This window comes from Pieris rapae, chromosome 8 (genome assembly GCF_905147795.1).
Source record: "Pieris rapae chromosome 8, ilPieRapa1.1, whole genome shotgun sequence".
NCBI classification, from domain to species: Eukaryota; Metazoa; Arthropoda; class Insecta; order Lepidoptera; family Pieridae; genus Pieris; species Pieris rapae.
The window spans coordinates 9,587,416-9,594,682 of NC_059516.1; positions in this window are offsets into that span (position 1 = coordinate 9,587,416).

Genomic DNA, 7,267 nt, shown 5'->3' on the forward strand with positions numbered 1-7,267 from the left:
CCCTGGAATTTCATTTTTTCGAATCTCATCAGTCTCGTCACGGAATACTTTCCGTGATGCGTTGACGATGCGTAGAGATGTGGTGTCTGTCTGCATTTTCTACCGCATTTACCATGGAGAGTGTTCAGAGTTCTTCGGATTAATAACTGCAGCTGAATTTCATTATCGGGTGTCAGGGCAGAATATAAATTATACGAATACAGAATATCTCATCTACGTCGTTCCACAACAGAGTGTTTAAGGCTGTATTTGCCGGTAATATGTGGAACCAGCAGCCAACTGAAGTATTTCCGAATCAAATCGACTTAGAGTCCTTGACCGTATAAATTCTTGAGAAGCCGGCAAGGCATTAGCGAGCCCTCTGGCATGAGCATTCATGGGCGGCCGTATCACTTAACACCAGGTGAGCCTTCTGCCAGTTTGCCCCGACACAAAAAATTAAATAGAAATTAATACTCAATGGCTTTATGTGTATCGTACTACTTATTTATATATTGGCTCTGGCACGGTTTGCATTAGCCAATAGAGTTAGTTTGGATTCGTTTATTTTTTTATTTATAGATACAACCCGAAGACTCGTAGGCCGAAGTGCCTGATCCATGTATTGCATTGTATTAGTTTAAAACGCTTATGCATTCCTTATTTTCTATTTTACAGTCAAATTCTAATGCAATATTATAATTTTAAACTGAGAACATAACATTTTATATAAAATTACAATAAAACATAAAACCTTTTTAATAACTAAATGATGATGAATAATACGATCTTAGAGAATTTAGAAATTGTGCAATTAAACAGATTAGTCTTTCACCTAGTATTGCGTAGGTAAATAATACCATCAGTAATTATACCGATTTAGTTTTAGTTGTAACGGTTCGTACTATCTCAAACCAAAGTATTAACACAACCTGACAGATAAGGGCGAAAAAAATATTATTTATAAAATAAAAGGTTAGACATTCGATATTTAAATAAAATAAAATGGATCTTGGAACTTAACTCCGGCGTGTACCAAGTTCTACATTAAAAGTCATTACGACAATGTAGGAGCAAAAACAGTTTAACAAGTAGAACAGCAGTTTGGGCTAATAAAGAAGGTTTTACTAAAAGCATTCCCTGCGCCTCCCAGAGGATAGGGCTAATTGCACATACACATTGAAGTACTAGGGTCCTTAATTCATGAGAGATTTACGAAATTATATGCGTATCTGATGAATTTTTGCAAACTGTATATTTTTGTACAGGATTTGACAGGGAAGAGAGAATATAAAATAATAGACAATTTGCTCAAAAGAATTGATAAAAAGCAACGGTTTTTGGCAAAACATATACTATTTTTTATAAATATAATAAATATTACTTACATTAATCGTTAAGAGCCGTTTTACTAAACTCGAACAAGGCAAAATGAGCGTCTAAGACGCCCCAAATAACCCCAAATAGGCCACTACCACCAATAAAGTATAAGCGTGCCCCGCTTGTCCGCTTATTGTTAACTTCTAGCAGCACTCTGGTGATCCAGCGGTAAGGAACGCGTAACAGAAATATTTCAGTAGAAAACCAATAGACAATTTAATTCGTTTTTCAATTCGGCGCTCAACACTTGGACCCAGATTTATAAGAAAGACAGGGTGAACTGAGTGGAAGCATTCGGTCAACAATAGCTCTTATTGTTTTGGGCTATTAGTTAATATGGGAAATAGACTTGAATACAAAAGCCTTTTTCAGGTAATATGAAATTGTATTCGATACATATATTCACGTTCTTATATTACATATGATTTTCAGTAATAAATAAGATATTTTTACATAAATCAAATCCCTGTGACTAAACGTCTTGTATTAACAACCCAGGATGGTAGTTTTAAAGAAATAATGGAACAATAAACTCATATACTTCTCTTTTATTTATTAACACTTCGTTGCATACAGTAATATAGTATAGAAGACTTATGGAACTAAATGAAAAGGACAACAGTGGCTTCTGAGCGATCTCTGCCACACAACAAACTGTTTGCCAGTTTTCTTACGATACTTGCTTTTGTATAGCAAGTACTAATTTCGGATATTGATGGGAGATTCCTTTCCTCCCTTTTTTTACACTTTGCTGACAGCCTTGTTTAGAAAACTTGAGGGTCACGCTTATTCCAATGCAACAATGCTGTGAAACAAAAATTTACGCACAACTTGCTAGTATTAAACAATGTAAGCGCACTTATATGCACATATATACAATTCAGTAATAACTCCGATTTCGTTAAGAGTAAAAGTAATATAATATTATCGTAATATAATAGTAATATATTCCTGTATTTTATAAGCATACACATTGTCTTAGAACGCATATATAAATAAAAAAAAGTATTAAAGGTCGTACATTGAATGAAAAACTAATCAAAAAACTCTCCAAACACTAGATTCATTGAAGTTCCTGTGCACGACGCGTCGACATTTAAATTGCAAAGTGCGGCGCCTCTCGTTAAATTCGATTCTGTTTACAAAAATATAAATCTACTGGATAAGATTTTTCCTCAAAAATCGGTAATAAAATGTGGATTATTGTAGTTTATTAGGTAAAAAGCACAAAATGTAACTTTACTTCTTTTTTTTGTTTTAATGTTACAGAGCGAATCGGGCAGGAGGATGTTAAGTGATACTACCGCCCAAGGACACTCACATTGCCAGAAGGCTCGCAAGTACGCCTTTTAAGAAGCGTCTATTCCAATTCCTAGTATTTTCCAATCATCATTGTTGAACTGATTCTCTTATATTGAGCTCTTTACGTTCTGAACCGGCCATTTGGTGATGATAAAGAAATCACTGAAAAAATTTAATAGTAAATTTACTTATCTGGGTTATTCTTAATTTGATCAATCAAAATATAAAAATCAATCTTAATACTATTGACCCTGTTAGTTCGATTCTAATACTAAGAAAGTTAGGACACATCTAGTTAATCTAGTCTTGTGAAAAGGACGGATGCAAATTGAAACACAGTTATCTCAAATACATACCGAATGATACAGTCCAAATCGATTGAAACACTTCATAATCTATATGCAGTAACAATGAGTATCTACTTAAATCTAGCTTTATGAATTTTGTGGAACTTTTTTTTTTGTTCTATATAGAACAAATAAAAAGTATACATAGTACACTTGTTATCAAATTGTAAATATACAAAGTTTTGTAAAAAACTATTTTAAAATTTATGGAATTTCTTCTCCACACGAAACTTTTGGAAGGGGCATCACATTGTTTTATTGTTTTTTACCTGTAATTTTGAGTTCTAGAAGTGCCTAATTGAAATAAATGATTTGACTTGACTTTATGAAAATAAAGATTGACGAAAAGATAACCTTTATACAAAAGCTGGGGTTTTAAGCATGATTAAGAACTGTATGCCTGAATACAGATTACATGCCAATACATATTTATTTAATTTATATCGTGTTAATTATTTTTACAACCTTACTTATGTGATGTTTCCAGGAACTGTACATTGCATTCAGTTTATATAAGATAAAATTTGTTTTTACATATTGATTCATATTATTATTATAGCTTTATTAATGAATCCATACCAAAATTGCAAACCAATTTTACCATATACATTTCTTAATATAAGTTGTAAGAAATTAGTTCATTTTGGGATTGCCTTTGAATTGCATTTGAAGCCTTCTCCATATGTTTTCATTTGTCTTTTTTCGATTTTTTCTCAATACATTGTTCAGATCTAATTGTCTTGTTATGAATAATAGGATTACTTTAATTGTAATAGTTGTGACGTGAAGCGCCTTTTTTTTATATAGCTTATACTTATACATATTATAATACAAAACACTAAAACAATACAGAAAGCCAAAACAGATCACATAGATAAACAATTTATGTATATAAAACAGAGAACAAGCAAGTACATTAATAGATAAAGATACATTTAAAAACAACAAAAAAATAAAATTAAGTAAACTGAAATATTTTCTTTTTTAGTTCCTACATTCTCCATTCATATATAATAAATACCTTACTGATTATTTATAATTAACTGCTATTACTATATTAGTTCTTATAACAATATAATATATTCAAGGCAAATATAAAACTAGGCCTAGACATGAGTGATACTGCCGATCGTTCCTCATTTCCCTATTACAGCTACCTCGTTGGTTCGTAAAAACCGGAAAATACGACTTGCATATAACTATGACAGTACTGCTGATACTGACATCAGATTTTCATGAAATCGGTTTGTTTCATAAAATGGATCATAAGTTTAAAAGAGTGAAAAAACATTGTTTATAAAACACATAAATACAATGTTCACAAAACACGCAGACGCAGTACTCTTAGTTGTCTTATCGTTAAATTATGCTAAAGTATGTTTGATAACGAAATTATTTTACCAGACTTCCATGAGTTAAAAAATAAATCAGTGGCGCTACAACCTTTATTAGGTCTTGGACTCAGATTTCTTAATCTGTTTCCAGTGCCTGACACACGTCGTCGACTTTTTGAGTCTAAGACATGTCGGTTTCCTCACGATGTTTTTATTCACCGTTCGAACAAATGTTAAATGCGCACATAGAAAGAAAGTCCATTGGTGAACAGACGGGATCGAACCTACGACCTCAGGTATGAGAGTCGCACGCTGAAACCACTAGGCCAATAGTGCTCGCTTAGATACGAAAGGGATTCTTTAAATAATTTACAAATAAAAAATATCAAATATTTCTTATATCTAAGTCAGTATAATCAATTTTATTCCAATGTTTTATATTAATGCTCTTAAGTTACACTTATCCTCGAAAATATCAAACATAGAAGTCGCAATTATGTATAGCAATTGAATTGGTTTGCCTTAGACCCAAAAAGGCGAGGGCGTGCGTCAGGCACAGCCGGCTGATCACCTACTTACCTATTAGTTTAAGAAATTATCGTGAAATAGATTCAGAAATCTGAGGCCCAGACTTAAACAGGCTCAATTGATTTATTTTTTAATCAAAAAAGAACGTACCAATTCTTGAAAGGCCGGCAACGCATTTCGATGTGAGTGGGCCATGGGCGGCTAAATCACTACAACAGGTGATCCTCCTGCCCGTTTGCCTCCTAATTCATTGAAAAAGTACAGACGTGAACCAGACATCAATCTATATAATTTATTGGTATAGATTGTAAATTAACTTAAAAATAATTGCTTGTGCCGAGGTATTCTTGATACATGAGACCCATTAAATGGGGGAGGAATTAATTTCGCTCTTAGCTAAGGTCAGCGGTAATAAATGGGAAATGGCAAGGCTATATAATAATATGCACTAATTGTAAAAGTCTTTCATTTATTAATCTTTTAAAATTTGTTTTAATTTTCTTATTCATCCATTTTTTATTATGATAACTAAGTGGGTTGAGAACATTTTAAAATTATTTTTTTTTACTTTTTAAAATTGGTCAATTTCAAATTCTATTGTAAACAATTTTAATATTCTATATTATTACTATACATGTAATATGTTAGTAATATGATTTCCAACAAACAATTAATATGTCCTATTTAAAGTCTTGTATTTTAAAGTTTTAATACACAATAGTACTAATATTTAAAAACACTTTGTTATATTGTGTACAAAAACTGGTAACATAATTTGAACTAATGGCGGACTTGTCGCTAACAAGTGATCTCTTCCAGAAATGTATTAAAAGGCTCTTCTCAGACTGTCAATAACGTTAATTAAACAATTATTCCAGGGACTGTTTAAAAACTGGTCTAGTCAATGACGTCACTAAATCCACTTTGTTTTGCTGCGTGTTTGTTACGTTAGGTGACATCGATGACCATTAATACTTGTACATTCAAAAAACTAACCTTTCTATACACACATGACATGTAAATAATTGATTAACTATATTAATAAACGGACAATTAAAAACGTTAATATATGATTACATCAAGTGGACTGACAAAAGTTTTATTTATAACAGTCCTATAGTTTTGGAAATAAACTCTTGCAAAAATAAAAGACGCCTTAGGAAACTTAGGCTTGTTACGAAATATCAGTTAATTGAATGAAATTTAATTGTCTGAGTGCCTGTTATTAAAATCGTGTATACGCGATATGCGATACACGCGAAGTGAATTCTGGCAATGTTTTTATTCGTTTTTGATGAATTATTTTAAAAAATATCCTTTTTGTCCTATTTAGTGTGTCCTTCAAGGTCGAACTGGTCAACCCCAGCATATCATCACTTAAGATTTTTTATACATACTTAAAGTGTTTTTTTTTAATAGAACAAGGCGCAAACGGGCAGGAGGCTCACCTGATGTTAAGTGATATCGCCGCCCATGGACACTCTCAATGCCAGAGAGCTCGCGAGTGCGTTGCCGGCCTTTTAAGTGTCTTAATACATTTTTAATTTGCAAATACTTTCAAAAGTTGAAAACGTAAGCCGTTTGAAAATTGGAACAAAACCACAGCAAACGTATTTATCGACATTCGAATTTATTCTCATCTTTATTTCAGCTACTTAACAACTCTTGAACAATTTTCCCCATCAAAAGAAATTTTAATTACTTTTCAACTCAAACTATGTTACGCCTGGGAGAGGTTTTTAAATAGATTTTTTTAAAACACTTTTCATACTATCTTAGTTGTTTGAGAAACCGTAATAGATTATTTATTTATTATTATTATTTTTATATAAGCATATTTTATTATTATCTATTTCACAGTTTATTTTGTTCAGAAAGAGAAAATGAAATTGAACAGCATTGATGATTTAACAGTTACATCCTGATTTAATGAGTATATATTTTTTATCTTCCCACATCACATCTTTATTGATACAACTGCAATTATAGGTTTTTCCGAACCAATGTATAATAGCTTTCCAGAGAAGAGCGTAAAGAAAAAATTACCGGCTACATACTGGCAATTAAAATGCCTTTCATCGTACTTTGACTGTTGTCTGACTGCCGTTAGCGTTTAACATCGTTTCACTAAGCAAGTTGTGTAACTGATAAAAAAATACCTTAACAATATCTCAAAAATCATTTGGCCTCGGCAGCTCTTCTTTATTTAGGATATAATTTACGAGGGAGATATTGTATCATTCCAGAGTGTACACTAGATTACTATCTTCTTGAGCAGGACATGCAAAAATAAACCTACAATTCATCCAACAATAAAATTCCTTCCGTGCCAAATATGCTGCAAATATTTAGATATTTTCAAAAGCTTTACTATGAAATTCGAATGTAATGAAAAAC